At 33.9% G+C, this 24,254-nt stretch overlaps 1 long non-coding RNA gene across 1 annotated transcript; it reads right to left on the reverse strand.

The window, feature by feature from the left end:
- Window positions 1–1,382: 1,382 nt before the first annotated feature.
- Window positions 1,383–23,573, reverse strand: LOC129928433 (uncharacterized). The gene is made up of 2 exons (XR_008779980.1): window positions 23,437–23,573; window positions 1,383–17,212 (listed from the first exon to the last, which is right to left on the reverse strand). It is a non-coding gene; the product is annotated as an uncharacterized LOC129928433 (long non-coding RNA).
- Window positions 23,574–24,254: the final 681 nt, after the last annotated feature.

A 24,254-nucleotide genomic window follows, 5' to 3' on the forward strand; every position in this document is an offset into this window, starting at 1 on the left:
TCAATGGAGTTGCAATAAATTTCGCTTGCGAAAACCCGTGTGACATGGCTCTTTTTTTTACGGAAGCAATTTAAGTATAAGACAATTATTATGACCAATTGTTGGGCTTGTGACATGCCTCTGCAACAAATGTCACGAGAAGCCAGAAAAGTGTTACAGACTGGTGCAATTTATTGCACGAGGAACATGTAATGAAAAATCATGGCTTGTAAATCGGTTGCGTGAATGAAATTTTTGAACCCATTGTGGGATTTATTCTCACTCAGTTTTCACCAACAAAACTTTTTGGACCCTTTGGACCCTGAGATTCATACTCAAAACATCGAGAATTTGTGGATGCGCGCGAAACAAGTTTAAAAGGCAATTTCGGTACAAGTCGTGCATTGTTTCAAAGTTATTTGCAAGAGTTTCAATATCGCAATAGTATGCGCGATGAGGATATGTTTTCTAGTATGCTTGTAATGATTGCTAATAATTACCCAAGACTTTTTTGGGTCAATTTTAACACATTATCTGCCACTGGTCATTTCAATTATTCTTTCCTTCTGAAAGCTCGCCTTTTTTTTTTTACAGGCAGCCATTTAAGCATAAGACAAATAGTTATTAATTATGACCTATTGTTGGGCTTGTGACATGCCTCAGCAACAAATGTCACGAGAAGCCAGACAAATGAATAAATCAATAGTTACAGACTGGTGCAATTTCTTACGCCAGGAATGTCTACAAAGAAATGAAAATCATGGCTTGCAAATCGTTGGCGTTGATAAAATTTTGAGCCAATTGTGGTTGAGATAGATGAGTCTAAATATTTTCATAGAAAATATCACCATGACCTATGGCGAGACTTATAAAAAATGAAATCTATTGTGAAAATTGCAAAGATCCTTGCTCATTAGTATGCGTCAGACATTGTGCTGATGGTTATCAATGGAGTTCATTGTGTGAAACTGCTATTTTTTACAGCAGCAATTTAAGTATAAGTCAATAATTATGACCTATTGTTGGGCTTGTGACATGCCTTGGCAACAAATGTCATGAGAAGCCAGACAAGTGAATAAATAAATACTTACAGACTGGTGCAATTTATTGTGCGAGAAATGTGTAATGAAAATCATGGCTTGTCAATCGTTTGAGCGGATGAAATTTTTGATTCATACTCAAAACATCGAGAATTTGTTGGTGCGGGCGAAACACAAGTTTAAAAGACAATTTCGGAACAAGTTGTGCATTGTTTCAAAGCTATTTGCAAGAGTTTCAATATCGCAATAGTATGCGTGATGAGGATATGTTTTCTAGTATGCTTGTAATGATTGCTGATAATTACCCATGACTGGTGCAATTTCTTACGCGAGGAATGTCCACAATGGAATGAAATTATGCTCTTTTTTTTTTTTAAATATTTTTATTTACTTAAGCATTAAATATAAGAGGCTTATGATTATAAGCTTCTTTTTTTTTTTCATCTGATCCATATCAATAAACTGGGATATTAAAATTAACGAAGTTGTGTGAGTTTTTGTTCTTATTTTTAAAAAATGGTGTTGTTCTTCATTTCTGACCTACTTTCAGCAAAGTCACGTGGTGGTTGAACAACAAAGAGGAGAATGGCCATGTCTTCTTATATTTCCATTGCTGTTGCTCCTCTATTTCTAAAGGTTTAACATTAACAAAAATTTGAAAATTTATATACATCAACGAAGTTCATGAATGTTCAAATAACTATACCAATGTTTTAATAAAGGGCTACGAACTATTTAAGGATGGTTTTATCAGTGATATTTCTTTTATGGTCCATGACAACAATCAACACGTCGATGATACATACAGGCTTGGTGTAAACTACACAAACATATATATATATATTTGGGATATGCATATTAGTTGAAACATTTTGGTCAAAATTTTTGTTTTTTTAATTTTCTGACACTAAAATGGTCATAACTTATGTTCTACTTAACTTAAAAGCATACTCATCACTGAACTCCTTTCAAAAAGATCTAAGTTAAATTCCAACTATACTAGTTTCATTAAGAAAAAAGATTCATTAAGTTTGAATTTTTTATCAAAGTACCTACTTTAACATAAGAGAGGAACTTACCAATACACCCACAAAAAAAAAGCCTTGAAAAGGTATTAATCTTTACTCTCCAAGTCAGGAGTGAGGAAAGAAGCAGACACATCAAAGAAATGAAACAACTCAAATTACAAGTTTTCGTCTTCAAAATCAGACACAAAAGGATAATCGGAGCCCTTTGTTCAAGGACCAGATATCAGTTAATTCTTTAGATTTATATCAGTGCTTTACTATTGTCTTCATGGAGTTCCAGCGTATTGAGCATACTGGTAAGTTGACCATACATAATTTTTTTTATTATGCTTATTAGCATACTAAATTTTGTGACCTTTTCCTCAGCTAATGTGGGCGTGGCAGGCCATGATGTGAATGTTGTAGGTGTTGACAGGATTGTTGTGCAGACTGATGAGGATACGGCACAGTCCTATAGTTGTGACAGGCACTTCGGTGGCAGGTTCCTTTTTACCTGGCAGCATGAAGGACTTCAGGATTTATGTATCAGACACTTATTGTGTTGATATTTCCATTGCTGCTGTGGCAGCAGCAGTTGGATTTTAACTGAAATTTGGTCACATAGAATATCTTCTTTACAACAACACTGTTGTGAATGTGGCTGATGCTGTTTTCAGTTATATTACAAAAGCTGGCATTGCAACAACCAAGGCTACAGCTGACAATAAGGTTTGAAGGCATATGACTGAGATGAAGAACTTTTCTAGGAAGATTACCCGCAGCTGGCACCTAGTTGCACCTTACTTGAACAAACTTTCTTCTATACCTAGTTGCACATTACTTGGACAAAGATTTTTCTATCAATGCTGCTGGCAAAAAGAGACCTGTCAGCACTGAACAACCTAGCATGGTAAAGAACTTGTGACCTAAAGGTGATGTTGAGGCCACTGAAAGGCCAGGTAATACAGAACGACACTGTGCTCGTTGTTGCACACAGATAGCATTTTGTAGCTCACAGTGCCAGTCTGTCAGAAAAACTACTTGTCAGCAGAAAAGCGATTCGTCTTTTAAGGAAGCGCTTCAACACCAGAAGAGTCAATCAGGAGCTTGGTAGGAAATCTACGCTGATAACATCTTATCGTCAAGTGAAAGCTACACTTAAGAGTGAAAATGAACGCATGTGTAAAGAAAATCATCAGTTGAGTTTGACACTGAAGAAGGCAGCAGCTGAACTTTTTAAATGGAAAAGAATTGCTAAGATAAGATCAGAGCAGAGAAACCTTTTGAAGGACAGAATTCAGTCATTAAAGTTATCATTTGAAGGAAAGAAAGGTGTGGATAGATGAACTTGGTGCGATGCTAACTGATAGCTATTCCAGCCAATCTACTCAGAGCATCTGCCTGGGAGGAAAGTATGATGCCCCATTTCGCAAGTGTCTCTATGCTTGTTTGGAGAGTCAAGTGCCAGTAGAAAAAGCAGGGCTTCTTGTCAGGTATATTTTAAATGAACTGACACACATTTCAATTGTGAAGATTCCTGCTCCATCTACTACTGCACAGATGGCTAATGAGATGGACATTATATCCGATTTGCAGTTGGTGGAGGCTTCGTATACAGCACCAGAGCTGGTAGCAACATTGGCTTGGGATGCCACAACTATTGATGGCTCACCTATTAATGAAGTAAATTTATCATTTGGTGGGAAAACATTTACACTAGAGATAGGTAAACTTGGGGGTGGGTCTACACTAGATTACTTTGTGCACATTGTAGGCGTTATTAGAAATTTAGGGACAACATAATCCACATATTCAGGCATACAACATCGAATACTGTACAAATTTAGGAAGCATCACAGATAGGGTCCCCCTTTAATAGTTGTGTTAGCCAGCAACTCAGCTCTTTGCCATAGATTTGTTAGTCTTGCACTGTAACCTTCACCCACTTGATGGCTTGGCAAATGAAGCAAAGAAAGTCCATAAGTATTCAGTGAATAGCAACACTTTCGGCAAAGAAGGGAAATATGCTTACTTGATTCAAGCAGTTTCAAAACTGAGGTAAGTTTTTTAAAAAAGAAATTGTCTAAATATCTCTATATTAAAATGTTTATTATCTCCCTAAGATTTTATTTTTTTCAGACACAAGGCATCAACAGGTTATCCATCTAGCTTCAAGGCTTTTTAAAGACTCTCAGATCTGAAAGTTGGGGTGATTGTCAGATATATGGGGAACAGACATCACATCCTGTTCAACTCTGCTGACTTTATCATTTGGCTGAAGAATCTGTTGCAACGGTACTTGCAAAGATACTGCAATGAGACCAGTTGTACTTGCAAAGATACTGCAATGAGACCAGTTATCGGCTGTCATTGATTGAAGACTTGCAGCAACCAAACATTCTTGTTCAGCTGAGAGTCTTAGGTAATAACTTTTACATTTTCTTTCGGCAAATTCATTTTTATAGTTTCAAAATAATTCCTTTTTAGGAGTCTCAACCCTTTTGACAATTATTATACTTATTAACAGGGCTTTTTGGCAAGATGTTGACTGGACCATGGATGACATTGGTATACAAAAATGAGAGAAAGATGAAATCTTTCTACCACATCTATAATTTTAAAGAAAAAAAATAATGTAATTTTAACGATACCATTTATGCAGCTATTATATTTATTTTTACTCTCATTTTCTAGATCCTTCATGTGAAGGTCTGTATTGTCAAACTAAAGGCTATTGTGGATTCTCCAGAGAATCTCCTCTCAATGCTAACTAATTGCTTTGGCCAGACTCTGGATACTGAAGATCTCATTCTAAAAAGCCCTGAGAAATGTGACTGTTGATGAAGTATTTATCGAGATCACAAAAGAACTTGCTGAAGGTTTTTTGTAAGGTGCTACAGAGACAGCTATCTAGCTATCTGGATGGCTCCCTTTCAAATCCTGATGCTGAGACTGTGGTAAGGACATCTAAAGCTCCTCTTCACAACATGCACAGTGAAAGGGCTCTTGGGATGTTTGATTTCCAGTATCACAGGGTTCACAATGCAACAGTTGGCGATGTCCTGGTTGGAAACTAAGTCAGTTGAGGAACAGTCTCCAACCCTAATTGGCAACATAATGGCTTCCATATTTATCATATTTAAAAAACAGAAAAAAATATACAAAATAATGTTTTATCATGTTTTTTATAAACCAAACGGAAGTGGCGTCGCCGAAATTGAAGAGCATACGCTTTTTTTAAAACTTGTTTTTTTTTCTATCATTCGCTCTGAATTCGAGAGAGAGAGAGAAGCATCGCTAAAAGCGATCTTAGTCCGAACTATCCATAAGACAAAATTTTTTATAATATTATCAACTATTCAGGTAATTATTGTACTTTAATACTAGGTTGTTGCAGCGAACAACCGATTATTGAATGACTGGACATCTTTTGATAATTTTTCAGCTTTTAAACTGTTTAATTATCGTAATACTAATCCAGAATAGGTTAATATGGGTTAAGGTTAGAGTCTGAGCTATAGACTAGACTAAAACTTGATTTGGTTATGTCTAGGAAGTGACAAGTGTAAAAAATAAAATTAAAAAAAAAAAAAAAAGCTGAGGTGACTCACACACAGAGTAACTCAGTCAGTGAGATCCTAATCATTTAATAATTATAATAATTTCATTTACAAGATTTAAATTATCATTATCATAATGATTATTTATTTATTAGTAATGAAATTTAATTTTGATCATCCTAGCTACATCAAGGTTTTTTTTTATAATTAACTTTATTAACTATTAACTTTAAACTTGTTAAAGCTTCATTTACTAACTAGTAACATTACTAATATAATAAATGTAAGCAATAGTAATGATGAAATACATCTATTATGCTATAGACATGGTTGGCATAATTATATATTAGAATGCTAAGAGTAGGAATAGTTCAGATTAGAAAGAAGTAAAATAAAAAATGCCTTACAGTTACAGTTTTCTAATTGCTAAGTATAGGGCAAAATTTCTATTACACAAAATTAAGCAAAATATTAATATGCAGTTTTATTTTCAGAAATCATGTTAAAAAAAGGACTGCAGCAGTTTGGTCACTTAAAGACTCAGAACTGTTTCAGTTTCTATCTGAAAACTATGGTGATTTACCAGAACCTGGATCTGGCACTATGGATAAGATGTGCTTAAATGGCCATGCGCTTCATGTTTTTATAGCCAATGACTCATCTTATCCAAATTCTACAGAAATTATAAGTTCTTCCTTTAGAATTCCCTCCTCTGAAACCTTAGTTAACTTAAAAAGATTAATTCACAGTACACTTATAAAATATAAAAAAAAATTTAAAAAGAAATCTAGGACAAATAAAAATAATATGCTCTCAAATTTTTTATCAACTCCCTTCTCATACTGTCCCTAATCCTAATTCCAATATTGAAATACCAGCTGTGCAAAACATACATACACCAATCACTGAATCTATTCCCCACAAAAGGGGAACTTACACCCAGAAAAAAAAGCCTTAAAAAGGCGTTTATCTTTGCTCGCCGAGTCTAGGGGTGAGGAAAGAAGAAGAAACATTTAAAAAAATGAAGGAACTTAAGTTAAAAATTAATTATCAGCCTAATTTAATTAAAAACTTTAAGCAGTCAGTGGAGAGAAAAAAACAAACTATTAGAAATCTTAAAAAGGAATTAAAAAAACTTAAAACTGAATCTGGCCATGAAGAAATTGCTAAATTGAAGACTAAATTAATAGCCACAAAAAATAAATATGATCAATCAATAATTAAAATTAAATCAAATCATAATAAAGAATTGCTTGAGAGGGACACAATCATTAAGGCCCTTCAGTGTGACAAACTGGTCCTTGAAGATAAAGTTTCACAATTAGAAAATATTGATGCTACTTCCCTTAAAAAAAGACAAAAAAACTTATAATGTAATAGCCAGATTAATTATTTATGATTGTATTTCTAACAATGTCCCCATCAAAAGAATCCCCTCTGTAATTGATAGTTTGTCCCACAAAATGGGGATCCTTATTGATTCTGTCCCTGACATGTAATTGATAGTTTGTCCCACAAAATGGGGATCCTTATTGATTCTGTCCCTGACAAAAGTTGTATTGAAAACTGTGTAAGAGAACTTGGTGTTATATCAGACCTGCAAGCCGCTGAAGTTGTCATGGCTACACCAGGCCTAACTCTTGGGTTTGATGCCACAACCCAAGAGGGTGTACATGTCAATTCAGTGCATCTCACCACCAAGTCTAATACTTTAGTAATTGCTTTAGATGACCTGAGTGGTGGGACGGCTGAGGATTATGGGAATCACATCTGTCAAGCAATTCAAAACTTGGCAGAAGTGTACTCCAATTTTCACAAGACAGATTTACATGAGTGCCGGGATAGAATTATCCAAAATATCTCCAACACTATGTCTGACCGGGCTCATGTAAACCATGCCACTGTGATGTGATTGTCTGAGTTGTGGGACAAATCCTTGACTGAGCTTAATTGCCACGTGCACCCGCTTGATAGCATTGCTAAAGGCTGCACGGAGGCACTTAAGACCCTGCAGACAGAACAAGGTAAGCTTTTTGGTTGTGACTGCTTGGCAAGTAACATTGTTTTGCAGCTGACCAAAATGCGTTACAAAATGGGTACAGGCAATCCCAAAGGTTTTGTTTCCTTTTTAGTTAAAGAAAAATTGAAGAAGGGCCTTATTCCCCGGTATAGGGGTAATCGTTTCCACGTATTATTCCATACTTGTGGAATATTGGTCCTTCATTCTCAACAATTTTTAGATTTTTTTTGGGATCTGCCTCTGCCCTTCCTTGTGGAGGTCTGACAGCAGCATTGCTGTACGACCTCCAACTTCAAGCTGCAAAAAAACAATTATATGTCATGGGCCTAATAGGAAAACTGTTGACTGGCCCTTGGATGAGAAAATTTTACACATCCCAAGATGATGTGAGAAATATTTCTTATTATGAGGGCGTCACAGTCATTAAAGGAGTTCTAGCCTGAGTAAATGAATGTCTGAAAAATCCTTTCAGCATTTTTACAAGGAGCTTAGACTTCTTTGATGAAGACCTTGATGCCAATGACCTTGTACTGCAAGTTCTTTTGCTATGCCCTCAAGATATGCAAGTTGAGCGTATGTTGAAAGATTGCCTGTCTTCTATTGCGTCTGTTATCCAGAGGCAGTATGAAAGTTTTCTAAGTATGGATGAATCTGAGCTGATGAAGCTTGAAGCAGAATCTGCTAGGTCACATAATATGGACTCAGAAGAGGTGGTTGGCATGTTCAGTGCAGAAAAAAACGTGCACCCAGTGCAACAGTCTGCTACATCTCTTCTAAAGTCCGTTCCAAAAAGAACAATACTGTGGCCTATCTAGATTCCCTGACGGAATCAGCTCGGAAAGAAAGGGTCGAATGGGCCATGGGAGCTGCACGCATTAGAAGGCGGGCTAATAACCTCACATATATCTAACTTTTAAAAGTAATTTAAACTAGTAACACCATTTTCTTCACATCATAACCCTTTCATTTCACTTCATCCACTGCCACAATTTTCAATTAAACACTAGAGCTTCATTGGCTATAAATCATGCTATGGTTAACACCTGAACTTACTAAGAATCACCTTATTTTGACATACTGAATCAACTGTATCATCTTCAACTACTGCCTACAACTCATGTCATGTACTTACCGTTTACTGGCTACAACTCGTTATGGTTAAAACCTGAACTAAGAATCACCTGTATTAATGTATGTCACCATCAACAGTATTATATGAATGTTGTACTAACACTCTAGATCTTCATTGCATTCGACTACTACCTTCATCACGTGTCATGGTAATACCTCATCTTACCATACTGAATCAACTGTATCATCTTCAACTACTGCCTACAACTCATGTCATGGCTAATACCTCATATTACCATACTGAATCGCCTGTATCATCTATGTCATATTCAGTATCATACATCAGAAACTTTATATCCAGATGAAGCAATTGATTGTAAGTTGTCATCAGTGACTTTGTTACCCATCATTTAACTATTTTTTATGTTAATTAATATACAAATGAATATATAGATAGGTAATGTACAACTTTAGCTTTCTTCTGATACATGGTTTTGTGTTTGTTTATTAAAAATAACGAAATTATAAGCATTATCGTTAAAAAAAATGTTTAGTGACCTCATTATTCTTATTTTTTTTACCTTAATTACTTTAGCATTATATAAATATATAACAGGCTTGGGTAGGGCACAGCAAAAGCTTTCATTTGATGTATAATAATAAATGGTGAGGTCAAAATTAACTAAACTGTGTGTGTTTTTTTGTTGAATTTTACAAAATGTCGTCTCACTTTTTCCATTGGGGTCAATGTTAAGCAAAAACGCGTCCAAAAACCGTTAAACATACAGTCATAATTTTTACATCGATGGACAGTTCTAATAAAGTATTTTAATGATTTACTAAGCAAAATTTTTTTTTTCAAAAAAAAATTTTTTTGTTCACCTCCCTAACTCATGGGTTTGAGTTTGATGCCCCAACCCAGGACTATTAACTCTATTTTTTTTTCTCTTTCTATGAGAATAACTATTAACTAAATAATTGAGATGTATAATCTATTACGGGGAAAAAAAATCAACTTCTTGGACCTTACCTAAAATGAGTATCAGTAAACATAAAAATACATATTATATGATATACCTTCAAGTTTAAAAAAAGTAGGAAAATACACATTTTTTTATAATCCACATGAAAAAAAAATGTTCCTCAATATAAAATGTATCCATATTCACCCATTTTGGCAACGATTTCAATGGATTTACAATCATTATAATCGATTTCAATCAAGGGCCTATGTACAGAAAGTAAGAAAAACGCCATTTTTTTACTTCCGGATTTTCATATATCTATATAATTATATCTAGTCTAGACAATTTAGTGGTTTAACAATCATCGTGAAGTATTATACAAGTACATGATCAAAAGTTCTACCTTAAGCCTGACGATGTCATCACTTGAACCTTGAGGCTAGCCCGTTTTGAGCAGTCCATCTTATGTCCACTACTGAGACGACCCGACCACAACGTGCGTTGGCTCAACGTGTGCAGTGAGGGTCAGTAGTGGACGCAGAAACGCGCGCTTTCTAAAGAGTCGGCGGAGCACTTCCTTGCAAGACCACTTCCGCATTAACAAAAAAAAAAAAAAAGTGTCTCAAACAGTGGGGCGTCCTGACCAGTGATGGGGGGTGGGAGGGCCGAAACGAATTCCGTCATCTTACTTTTAAAGGGACGGCAATGCCGTGATTGTATAGTTGATAAATTAATATTAAACAAATAAAATTAAAACGAAATTAAACGAGAAACGTCGTTTCATCTTTTCAATGGTACCGGTAGTCCTAGATCTAGACCGTTTTAGCGAGTGGCGTCTTCCGCAATTAAACGTTTTTTAAAGAAGACCTAACAGAACGGATAAAGTTCTCACGTCTGTCGTACATAGTTATCCTGACGATTTTTGTTTGCACGCGAAGGTCACGTCTATTCCAGACATATGCCTACGTGCACTATATATAGGCCTACTCCGAATGTCCCTCTCATCACTGGCTAGCATTGGCTAGTGCTGACAATTTTTTTTTTAACAATGATAAATAATGCGCTAGGAAAATAAAAAAAATTCAGCACTGATTGTAAACAACAACAAATATGCGTCGGCAAGTCCCACCCCTTTCTAATTATTTGTTTTGTTTACCAGTGATGAGGTCAGTCTGCCTCTCCTGTTAACTCTGGAGGAGGAGGGTGGCTTTCGAGTGGGAGGTGGACAAGTGAAGGTGGTTTTTGTTCGGAATTTTGCTTTGAGAGGGGGGGGGGGAGGTTGAATGTTCATCTCGTGAGAAGAGTGGATAATATTTCGATTGGATCTTGCTGGAGAATTTTTTTTTAAATATACATTATTGTCGGTTGGAGTCCTGCGCCATTACCGACGGTTCAAATTAACTTAGCATGGTCCATTATTTCATTATTGTACATAAACAAACTATGACACTACTGTATAGGCACTATGGAAGTAAACAAATTAAAATTAGATTTTAACAGTAGCCTATATTGTAATAATGTATATTTTATATATCAAAGTGACATTGATAGTCAATATCTGGGCCTGAAAAAAAAGATTTGTCTATTTTTTTTTACTTCTAAGTACCGGTACCGGTAAAGAATTAAAAAAATGTACCGGTATATAAGAACATGAAGGTCAATATATTGACCCTGTTTAGTGCTACTAATGGAGACTGCGTGATAGACGGGAAGTGCATTAAAAGACAAATATTATATGAGTCTCTAAATGAATAATTTGTCAATTTAGGTGCCGGTAGCTTATTAGAAGAAGAGGAAGAAGCAATAGAAGCCCTTGGAGTCATGAAAAGCTCATTTGAAATGATGGTCTCATCAGCTGTAGACATTTTAAAAGTTTAAAATATTTCAAGAGAACTATGGTCTTCACATTGCCAGTAAGCTTACCAGTCATCAGTCACTTTAATTTTCATGAAACAAAAATTGTAACTGGCATACACTACACAGTGCAAGTAAATATTTCATCTGTTACTATGATGCAATACAATACTTATGGGAATCAAAAAAAAAAAGGATTTCACACTGATTTTACAAACTCTTGAATTCTATAGAATGACAGTTTCAGGCAAAGGAGGAAATAATTTCTTCATTTGTACTTTGCCTATTGTGCTCAGCTTGCCAAGGCATTCTATAGAATGAGTAGAACTGCCTCAGGCAGAGTTAAATGTTAAAGTATTTTATTTAATAACATATTAGTTTTTTGGATAAATATTTTTAATTGCATGTAATGTAAAAAAAAAAAATGTTGCATTCTTAAAAATGTTGTGTTTGTTTTAAGTATGACCACTGAAGTGTTTGCCACAGCTTTATTGTGCTGAGTAAATGGATACCAAAAGATGTTTCATACTGTGTTGGCAGAAAGGAATGATATAGGAAGAAGGTTTATATGAATTCAAAGTAGGACAGGCATGACTAGTTATGATGATCATAGACAACAAGGTCAAGGTAATTTATCAAGTTAATCAAGGCTTCTGGACTATTCATTTTTTTTTTGTCTGAAGTATATGACATATATCTGGCTATTGAAGAAATGAAAGACTATTGAAAGATCTTGTTTCTGTAAGCAATAACTTTACTCATCTATTCTGTGAGCTAGATTAGACAAAACAAATGTTTAAATATAATGCATTTTCTCATCCAAGTTTTAGAAGTCAGGTTGATCTAATTGACTTAAATCACATCCCTATTTAAAAAGAAAGAAATAAGTACAATTTGGATAAAAATGTTGGGCATGAAGTTCCACAACTAATCTTTCCTTTTTTTTCTTCATGAGTGATGATCTAAAGTTAAAAGTCGTTTCTCCTGTGTAGCCCTGAGAAATATATAATATATGGCGGACACTAACTAAAAAATGTGTATGCTGTATATGTCAATCTTATTGACTCCGAAAACATGGATGAGAGCAATATTTTTTTTTAGATATTTCTCCAGCTGAAAAAAAAAAATCAAGATTTTTATATTTTTTTTAACAAAAAAATCAGATTTTGTTATTTTCCATTTTTGGAAGAATGCAAACTGATTCCATTTCTTGTACATATCTGATAAAGGTCTATTTACAAAATTCAAATAAAAAAACATGTTTGAACAAGTTTCCATCTAGTTCTCTCCAGAACAAGATCGAGATGTACAGTAATTTGAATCAGTCTAGATAAGATGACTGGATTTAGATTTACAACAATTCTTAAATTTGAATAATCTACACGATCTCAAAACTTTACCAGTGGCACCCACCACCCAACGACCGAAAGAGGCCAAAAACTGTTCTACTACTGGAATTGAGATGTAGCCTAATTGACAAAATATAAATTCATGAAGACTTGCAAAAAATTATAATATAAATACAACGATAAATATTTAAAAATCTATGCCTGGAAAACTATGTATAAAAATTGTGCAATTGTGGGTTGCAATGCTAATAGAAGTTGATGTGAAGAACTAAAACTGCAATTCAAGCTCTGGCCAGACTGGGCTCTACAGCCTTCGTTGGCAGCCAGTCTAGGAGATGGAAACTTATATATTAAACCTACGACTATCTGTTTTTAAGAGTACTGAAGTTGCCAATAGCAATGCATGTGAGTTGGAAGGATTGAAAGGATCTCTAGATTTCCTGGAAGAAAGTGGACTGATTATTTAGTGCTTAATGACAGATTGTCTTACATCTGTTTCAAAGTTCCTACGAACTCAAAAGAATTACATAAGGCATCTTTTTATGACATTTGGCATGTTGCTAAAGGTGGAGAATGTATTTTCAAATGAACAGAAAGACATTATAAATCAACTTAAAATAACTAACTTGAGTCTCAACCTAGCAGGAGATGGGCACAATGACTCTCCAGGACATAATGCTAAATATGGTTCATATTCTATTTTGGAGTGCCAAATCAACAAGGTTTTGGACAATGCAATTTTTGGATGCTTTAATTTTTGTGAGAGTTTCAGAATCAAAGTTTTTAAACACCAGAAAGACTACTTACATGCCACGGTGGAGAATGTATTTTTAAATGAACAGAAAGACATTATAAATCACCTTAAAATAACTAACTTGAGTCTCAACCTAGCAGGAGATGGGCGCAGTTAATCTCCAGGACATAATGCTAAATATGGTTTGTATTCTATTTTGGAGTGCCAAATCAACAAGGTTTTGGACGTTCAAGTAGCAGGAGATGGGCGCAGTGACTCTCCAGGACATAATGCTAAATATGGTTTGTAAGACTTTTTTTTTTATTATATGACTTAGAAAAACTAAAATATTTTTATAAAATTTAACCTTTTTTTTCTAAGAGTACTGAAAATGCCAATAGCAATGCATGTGAGTTAGAAGGATTGAAAGGATCTCTAGATTTCCTGGAAGAAAGTGGACTGATTATTTAGTGCTTAATGACAGATTGTCATACATCTGTTTTAAAGTTCCTACGAACTCAAAAGAATTACATAAGGCACTTTTATGACATTTGGCATGTTGCTAAATGTGGAGAATGTATTTTCAAATGAACAGAAAGACATTATAAATCAACTTAAAATAACTAACTTGAGTCTCAACCTAGCAGGAGATGGGCACAATGACTCTTCAGGACATAATGCCAAATATGGTTTGTATTCCATTTTGGAGTGCCAAATCATCAAGGTTTTGGACAATGCAATTTTTGGATGCCTTAAATTTTGTGAGAGTTTCAGAATCTAAGTTTTTTTTAAACACCAGAAAGACTACTTACATGCTACGGTGGAGAATGTATTTTCAAATGAACAGAAAGACATTATAAATCAACTTAAAATAACTAACTTGAGTCTCAACCTAGCAGGAGATGGGCACAGTGACTCTCCAGGACATAATGCCTAATATGGTTTGTATTCCATTTTGGAGTGCCAAATCAACAAGGTTTTGGACGTTCAAGTTGTACAGGTAAGACTTTTTTTTTATGACTTAGAAAAACTAAAATATTTTTTAAAATTTAACCTTTTTTTTTTAAGAGTACTGAAGTTGCCAATAGCAATGCATGTGAGTTGGAAGGATTGAAAGGATCTCTAGATTTCCTGGAAGAAAGTGGGCTGATTATTTAGTGCTTAACGACAGATTGTCTTACATCTGTTTTAAAGTTCCTACGAACTCAAAAGAATTACATAAGGCATCTTTTATGACATTTGGCATGTTGCTAAAGGTGGACAATGTATTTTCAAATGAACAGAAAGACATTATAAATCAACTTAAAATAACTAACTTGAGTCTCAACCTAGCAGGAGATGGGCACAGTGACTCTCAAGGACATAATGCCAAATATGGTTTGTATTCCATTTTGGAGTGCCAAATCAACAAGGTTTTGGACGTTCAAGTTGTACAGGTAAGACTTTTTTTTATAACTTAGAAAAACTAAAATATTTTTTAAAATTTAACTTTTTTTTTAAGAGTACTGAAAATGCCAATAGCAATGTATGTGAGTTGGAAGGATTGAAAGGATCTCTAGATTTCCTGGAAGAAAGTGGGCTGATTATTTAGTGCTTAACGACAGATTGTCTTACATCTGTTTTAAAGTTCCTACGAACTGAAAAGAATTACATAAGGCAATTTTTTATGACATTTGGCATGTTGCTAAAGGTATGTTGTGCCAAAATTTAACTTTCATATTTTAAAAGTGCTGTACAATGTTTAAAATGCATTACAGTTTGTTTAAAATGTATCTATATTTTTTGTAGGGCTTAAAAAAAAAATTGGATTACATAAGTTTAAAACAAGAGGGAGAGCTAGTAAACAGATGGAAAAAATTTATCATCAACCATTTGTATTGGTGTGCTGTTTCAACTTCAGATGGTAATTGCGATTTAATGCTTGCCAAATGGCAAAGCATTTTAAATCACTTGGTCAATCAGCATACAGGTCACCCAAATTTGCTGCTTCCCTCATGTTTACATGGCATTGAGTACAATACAGTTTGAGCCTGGTGAGTATTTTCTTGATTTACTATATTAAATTAATGTTTAACTTAAGTCTTGGGAAACCTGTTTGAATGTTTTCTCACCAACAGAAGGATAATCTTGAAATATTCCGACCTTTTTTCTACGTTAATTCTTTACAGAAACTATATGGAAGTGTTTGCAAAATCTTAGACAATCGCAAATTGAAAAAGGAAATTAAAAAGCTATTCTCTAATATACCAAACAGCTGCTCTGGAATCATTCCAGTCTTGTAATAAAATTTGCACCAAAGCACACTGCTTTTTTTTTATTTAGGAATGCGAAGCAGTTAAGTAATATTATACCATATAATATTTCATCAACCTGTTAGTACTACTAGTTTAGAGTACCATATTTCTAAATGTCCTTCATTTGTTTATTGACTAGGCTCCACATTGCAGCCATGCAATACAATGAAAATTGTGGAGAGGAAACTGATGACACAGACGAGGAAGGAAATGTACGATGTAGTATCATTTTTCCAAAATACAAAAAAGAAGACTACAGCATCAAAAAAAAAAACAAAAGAAATCTCCAACACAAAGTTGAAATTATTTTTTTTATTTCTTTTGAAACTAACGCAAAAGTCTTGTAACTTAAACAAATATTTGTATCTTAATTACATAGCAAGGTTTATGGAACTGAAGTTATATTTACGCATTATGTTATGTTACATTGCTCGTAAATTTTTTTTTTATATATTTACTAAAAAATTTAATTTTTATTTTTCAGTTAATGTCCATAAACCTATGAACTATTTGTTTGATGAATTTCGTAAGGACCCAAAAGAAATGACAAAGAGCCTCACTGAATATGTGGATCACATACCAGAGCCATTATGTTCAAAATTTGAATGGCCATCATGGGACAATATAAAGAGATTGACACGGATATCGCTGGACACCAACTCGAGTTTCAGTTCAAGCTCCACTCCACACACCCACAAATGAATAACCCACGCTAACATCAACTAGTAAGACACTGCATTACTACAAGCAAATGGACATTACATTACTACAACCAAAGCAATCCAAGTTATAATTTCCCTAAATACCTGGTACCCTTGAGCCATGTAATAAAAAAAACCTGACAATGTGAATATTTTGAGCATAATTTAGTGATAGATGAGTATATTTTAAGAGTGATTTAGTGATAGATGAGGATATTTTGAGTGTGATTTAGTGATAGATGAGGATATTTTGAGCGTGATTTAGAGATAGAAAAGGATACTTTGAGATTTGTAGAAGTGATAGAAGAAGATGAAAATGAGGAAGGTTATATGTGTCCTACGTCTAGGTCTAGTAAGAGTAAAACATCAAATATGATAGACCTTCACTTGTAATGACTGTTAATGCTGTACAATTGCAAGTTAATTAAATTCTTTCACAGAAATAACAAATTATCTGTTACAAAATGGTATTCAATATAAAACTACAGGCCATAGTACTTACATCAAATATTGAATAAATGTCAAAGTTCTCAAGATCCAAACAGGAAGAATGAGCATGTACATACATGTATGATGATCCTTTAGCCATTGTGGAACACCATCAGAACTGCTTGACATGATTCTCATTACTGTCATGAACTGAAACAAAATTAAATATGAGAAGTTAACATTAAAAATGTCAAGCTTAAGACCCTAAAATTCTAACTGTAGTAAGCTTGCATTTTTTTTCTCTGATTAGTACATTGACTAAATATACAATGAATCTAGAGGAAATAAGAAAAGGCAGGGTTTGAAAACAGCAACTCCATGACGACAATCTCCAGCACATACCATATGATCAGGCGTCAGGCAAAAAATCTAGATATATATATTGTAACAGTACTGATGACAGACATAAAGGCGTTAGTATACATACCACATGATCAGGCATAAATCTAGATATAATGTAACAGTACTGATGACAGACATACAGGTGTATGTATACATACCACATGATCAAGCATAAATCTAGATATATTGTAACAGTACTGATGACAGACATACAGGTGTGTGTATACATACCACATGATCAGGCATAAATCTAGATATATATATTATTATATTGTAACACAGGGGTGGGCAACCTTTTTGGATCGAGGGCAACATTTCTTTAAATTTGGGAATGGCAGGCCACATATGTATATACAACTTAGAAAGATACTCTAGCTAACTTTTAATTCATAGTTACACTGTATTATATTCACGTTTCTTTTTTTCCACACTCCACGTTAAGGAATTACAACAAGAGTTAGCAATTTTTTAAATCAATTAATATTTTTTTTTAAATGCTGTGGTCTTTTTATATTACAATAACTCCACTAATATACAGTTGTACTTAATGTGCAGTATTTTACTTTTTACACTCGTGCTTAATGTTCCGGAACTGTGGAACTAGCTTACTAGTTGTTACCCTTGGTTACCCTTGTGACTGCTGTCAAATTACAGTCAGTCGAAATCGACCAGTAATTATATTTGTTTAGTTTCCCCCCAGCCAAAATATAATGCTTGTTCATTGGATGAGACAATATATGTTCCGGAAGTTAAATGTCGGGACGAGCGAAACTTGCCCTTTTGGAGCATTACCAGAGAATGCTGTCCATGTCCTTCAATGGTGCATACTAAATCAGAGACCTGAATAGGACTCTGGCCCCAAAGCCCTCCTATAGAACCAAAACTATTTGGAGAACTGCCTGTATCTGGAAAACATTGCGCAGTCATCTTAGATATAGGATTACTAATCTGAACCCTCCAACATGCAAAATGAGAACGAATAAGAAGAAGAACAGATGTATGTGTACACAAATAGTGTGAACAACAGCACATTTTTTAAAGTGTTGACATACTGATTCTGGCACCCATAAGACTCCTGTGGAAGTACTGACTGGAAATTCTCTTTGCTCGGAGTTATGTCCTCTAGAGCTAAATCAGCTTCTGCGCTAAATGGTGAGCTAATGGTATTGAAAACCGGTTCTTGGCGTCTTAAAATTTGCTTATATAAATTGCAAAATTAAGGAATCTAAATAAGTGTTGTACTTTTAATCATTTCACTAGAAATAATTTCAACTTTCAGCAAAGGAAAATGACAAAACCTGTTTTCTTTTGCTTGCTTGTAGAAATGGGAAGGCCTTGTTTGAAAAGATTTAACATCCATTTACATTTCATATATGCAAAAAACTTATTGCAATGGCGATTATGAAACCTGAAATCTGTCTTCCACTCTTCATTAGAAATATTGGTAACAAAGTCACAGTCAATGTCCTTCAAGTAACAGAACAATTTCTTCCTTCAGATTTTATAGTGCTCTCGTTTACCTTGCCCATGTTAAGATAGAGGAATTATTGGATTATTTTGTTCATAATTGGAACTACCTGTGGTTAATACACCCTAGCTCTAATAATTTTACTATAAATGTTCTGCTATCATGAAGTTGAAATTTTATGAAGCTTTGTGCAAACTTTCCTGTTTAAAGTTTATAGTTGAGGTATTAAAAAAAAACATTTTACTCAGTCAAAGATCGAGCTCCACCAGTTGTCACCCTTGCCATCTTCTTCCAAGCATACCCAACATTCAATATAGTTCTTCATAGCATTGAATAAATACTGATCAGAGATTGTGTCTAGCATTGAGTGTATAGATGTATCTATAGCCAATAAGCATAATCTTCATTTGCTTGAAACTTTTTATAATGACATTTTCAATAATTTATATTTATATTATTTTTAATATATTTGCATTTTTATAAGTATATACTGTGTGCACACCTGACTTCTGTAGGTGTCGGCGGGCCGCATAAAACACTCTGGCGGGCTGCATGTGGCCCGCTGGCCGTAATTTGCCCACCCCTGTTGTAACAGTACTGATGACAGACATACAGGTGTGTGTATACATACTGTCTTTCTTACATATAAATAATCCCCTTAAGTGGGGCCTGTCCATAGATAATTTGATTTATACAATAAATGAAAGCATGCAGTCTTCCTCAATGGCAAAATTATTTAAACAACTGTTCAATCAATTCAATGTATTAAACTATTTTTTAGAATTGACTTGATCTTCAATACTTTGTACTTTTAAATGTGGGAATAAACTGAAATATTTTTCTGTTTTAACTTCATTCTGAATCAATGATATCATTTGCATAGTTAGAAATTAATTGTGTCCTTGCAGTTTTAGATGATTTAGGCCATTGAAATATCTAGTAAATTCTAGTATCATCAACTAATAATAATAAGGCTTGTCTTTCACCCTTTGAGTCCGAAGTCGAGGATTAGTGAGGAATGCAGTATTTCCTGTGGCTGTGCAGCCCCAGCTGTAACCTAAATATTTTTTCACATCCAGGGCAAGCATTTACCAATGTCCAGTCCACAGGTGTCAGGTGGTCGATTTAGATTTACTTTTCGCCATCTGCATCTGTCCTCGGTAGAAAATTTTTTTTTGGTATTTACTAAAAATACTATTTACTTTTGTTGCTGTCCTGCAGTGTGTGGATATTCTAGCAGGTGACTTTGAGAGGTATCCTTTTATAGACTCGTTTGCGACTAGTCAATTGTGGGCTAATTATTCATTACTGCATTGCTTCCAGCATGCGCAAAATAAAAATGCCGAATAATGCCTGATTAATGGACATGCCTGACACTCAGTGATCAGATCAGTGACACTGTAACTGTTTCACTGTAGTGACACTGACATATAATATTCATATATGGCGGAAAACAGATTTCCTATTGAAAATGCATTTTTGTAGTTCAACATTCATTTTCTACATAAAATAGACCATCCATGTAAAATTTGATTTACTGGTGGATAGATCTATGTTTATGGAAGCTTCATTAGCAAAATGTTTTTGAAATACGTTTTTATAATGAATTTGTGCGTTTGTGAATACCGGCAAGTATGCAAAAAACAATGGACAAGATTTACTTTTGGATTTAGGTGCTCCCGTTTCAAAAGGTAAGAAACATATTTTTTCTATATTATCTATGTATAAAATACACACTTACTATTTAAAAATGGTTGCTACACGCATAAAAGAAAAAAAAAAGTGAAAGAAATGGTTTGTTTGTCCTAAATTTTGAAAAAAACTAGTCCTGACATCATGTCCTATTTTTATCCATCGCCAAATACCCTGTACATTATTTTTAAAATAACATTTAAAAATGATCGATTTTAGTTTTAAAATACATCTTTTTTTATTTCAGTAATAATAATGTATTATTATTTTTATTTTTGGTTATTTAAAAAATATATATTTTTGTTTAAATCTCGTTTTTTTTTAACCAATCGGAATGTCTAACGCCAAAATCGAAGGTCAACCAAATTTTTTCAACGTGTGTTTTAAAAAAGTTATTCACTCAGAGAAACTCCGAGAGGCAACATATAGCAAAGGCAATAGCTGAGTTTAGATAGTACAGACAGTTTAGTTTAGATTATTAACTTCTTAGGTAATTTTTATGCTTTAGTAATCAGTCCATCGGCTTTGGTCATTTGAAAGGTCACTATTTTACGCCATAGACTGTAACAACGCGTACGTATGCGAGCGAGCGCCCGGTGAGGAAAACACTCGTTTTGATATTAGATCTAATCTAGATCTAGAGACTATGATATTATTATTTCTAGACTCTAGATCTACTATATACATTTCTATTCTATAACTAGATCTATTCTAGATCTAGAACATCAAAATTTAACATTACATTAGATTTGATTAGATCTAGAGTCTAATTCTAGCGATACCACGATAGCCATCGCGTAATTGCGTACCGTACTGTATTTCTTCTATTAAATTGTCTACCACTGACATTTATGTTTAAAAAGTCATAATCTAGTTATTATTTTAATTTAGACTCATCTAGTAATTGCGATACTTGTGTAATCTATCTAGATCTAGTAGATCTATAAGTAAGACTAGACTTAGACATCGTTACTCGCCAGTCAATCAACAAAGTCGCGAGCTTGCCGTAGGTCTACATCTACTGTAGGTTATTTCTTCTATTGTATTGACTAGATTTTTTTAGATTTAGATCTAAATTAATCTAGATCTGCAAATTAAGGACCAGATTTAAACCATATTTTTAAATTAATCTAGCGAAATGCTTAGACTTAGATCGATGTCTAGATCTTGAATAATCTTGATTAAATACTAGATCCATTCTCTAGATTTAGGGTTAGAGCGTCTTAGCGTGAAATCATTTAATATTTGACTACTTTAAAGCAATTCTTGTGTAGTCTGAAGATTAGATCTAGTTAAATCTAATAATCTGATAGACCAGATCGGTAAAATCGTGATTCTAGATCTAGATTTAAAACCTATCCCGTATTTCTTACTATTTTCTATTGAACTATTGTCTACAACTACCAGAACCATGGAATGTACCAGAAACTGACAGTTTTGTTTAAAATTTAAAGTAAAAATAATTGTTAACCTTTTGATCAACTAAGTCTAGATCTAGACCTTAGATCTAATGAATTCTAATAACATGTAGTATTTGACTTGTTTGTGATGATTAGGCTAGATAGATCTAGACCATTCTAGACTCAAGGACTAGTTCTGGTGTTGGTGAATGTAGAATCTAGACATTGGAACTTAATATAAATATAAAATATAGATCTTCTTATGACCTATGGACAAAAACAAAACATATAATAAACAAAATAAATGTTGTTTTTATTTCTTTTATTTCTTTTCTCAGCAACCATTACAACAAATACAAAGACAGAGATTAGTTGAAGAAAATAAACAAAAAAACATCATGCACCATGCAACTCTTAATTAAGTTAAGCCTATTATTAGGCCTAGAACTAGATCTATTTATCTTTTATTTAATATTAGATCTTTTCTAGTCTAAAATTGTACATCAATCTAAAATTGTTATTAATAATATGTTAAGACATGAAGGAAAGAAAAAAAAAGTGACTTTTCATGGTAGGGTGGGCCGAAGAGGGGGCTTATTTATATTAGTTATAAATACATTTTAAAGTTGTTTGTTTGTTTTTTCAAATGTTCTATAAATATACTTTACTTTGTGACACAGTTTTATGTTAATAATATTGTGAATTTGTGAAATTCATGGAATATTGGACATATCTTCTGTGAACGGTGGATTTTTCATTATTAGGGGTAAGTGTGTTTTATCTCATTTTTTTATGTTAAATACTTGTCTGATGATAATGAATTTACTTTTTTTAGATTCCTCTGTTCTTGTGCATTAAAATTGATACATAATATGTCAAAACTGATAATGGTTTTGTTATTCATGATGATGATTAAGTATAATTTACAACCGAATTTTTAACGTAGGTGGTGGGGTCTGATGAGGCTCAATTAATAGGCATAAATGTTTTAAGAAACTAGTTTTTATTGTTTTTTTCAAATGTTCTATAAATATACTTTACTTTGTGACACATTTTTCTGTTAATATTACTATGAATTTGTGAAATTTATGGATTATTGGACATACCTTCTGTGAATGATGGATTTGTCATTATAAGGCAAGGGGTAAGTGTGTTTGACCTTATATTTTCATGGGAAATAATTGTCTGCTGCTTCTGATTTTATTTTTTTTGAATTCCTCTATTCTTGGGCATCAAAAATGATATATAAATTATAATATGTCAATAAAAGACAATTTGAAATTGGTCAAAAAATTGGTCCCAAAAGTAGAATGTTGAGAGCTCAATCTCAATCTGTTTTCCGCCATATACTAGATCTATAGTCTTTATAGATCTACATCATTACATGACATAGACTAGTCTGCATACTACTAGTACTGGTCACTACTTAGACTTAGGGAACTTAATGACGACTTAGACATGATTAGTCTTACCTTAGACTTTTTTAGGTAATAGTTTAGATGCCCAGAGACATTTACTGACCACCATGTTGCTAGAATCTTAGACATGCATTCCCTAACCTATAGAAGTATAGATCTATTTGTTACAATGTTTTTACCCGCCTACCCGGCGTTCCTTGTTGTTTTTTTTTTCGTTCGTTTTTTTGTTTTTTCGTTTTTTTGTTTTGTTATAACATTAAAGACATCTATGATTGTAAACCTCATTGTAGACGATATCATGTTTGAGTAATTAAATTGATTCGATTTGATAAAAGTATTTGGAGCTTATGTTCTACTTAATTACAGCCTAGTTCTTATCAGTGCTTTTTTTGTGACGGTACGCACCGGTACGGCGTACCGGCACCTTTTTCAATGTGGGGAAAAATTATTACTTTTCTTGTATTTTAATGTCTACTATTAATTTATTAGTAGTTACAAGTTAGGCTACCAGCTCACATAGGCCTACAACTAGCAGGAAATGAGAAGGCTGACACACTCGCCAAGAGTGGGAGAACAAACTCACAAACTCTGCACTCTATCCAGAAGAAATGAAGAAATTAATTGTAGATAAAATAAATGAGAAATGGATGAGCTCCCATCCAAATCACAAGAAAGATGACGCTTACTATAAGCTATCCCGACAAGACCAACATCTAATCTTTCGACTCAGGACCGGACACAACAGAATGCGACAACACATGTGCCGGAAGCTCTAAATTGGAACCAGTGAAATCTGCCCATGTGGAGTATCACCAGAAAATGCCGACCACGTCCTCCAAAACTGCTCTCTCTACCAAGAGGCCCGTATAAGA

Source organism: Biomphalaria glabrata, chromosome 9 (assembly GCF_947242115.1).
Source record: "Biomphalaria glabrata chromosome 9, xgBioGlab47.1, whole genome shotgun sequence".
Taxonomy (NCBI): domain Eukaryota; kingdom Metazoa; phylum Mollusca; class Gastropoda; family Planorbidae; genus Biomphalaria; species Biomphalaria glabrata.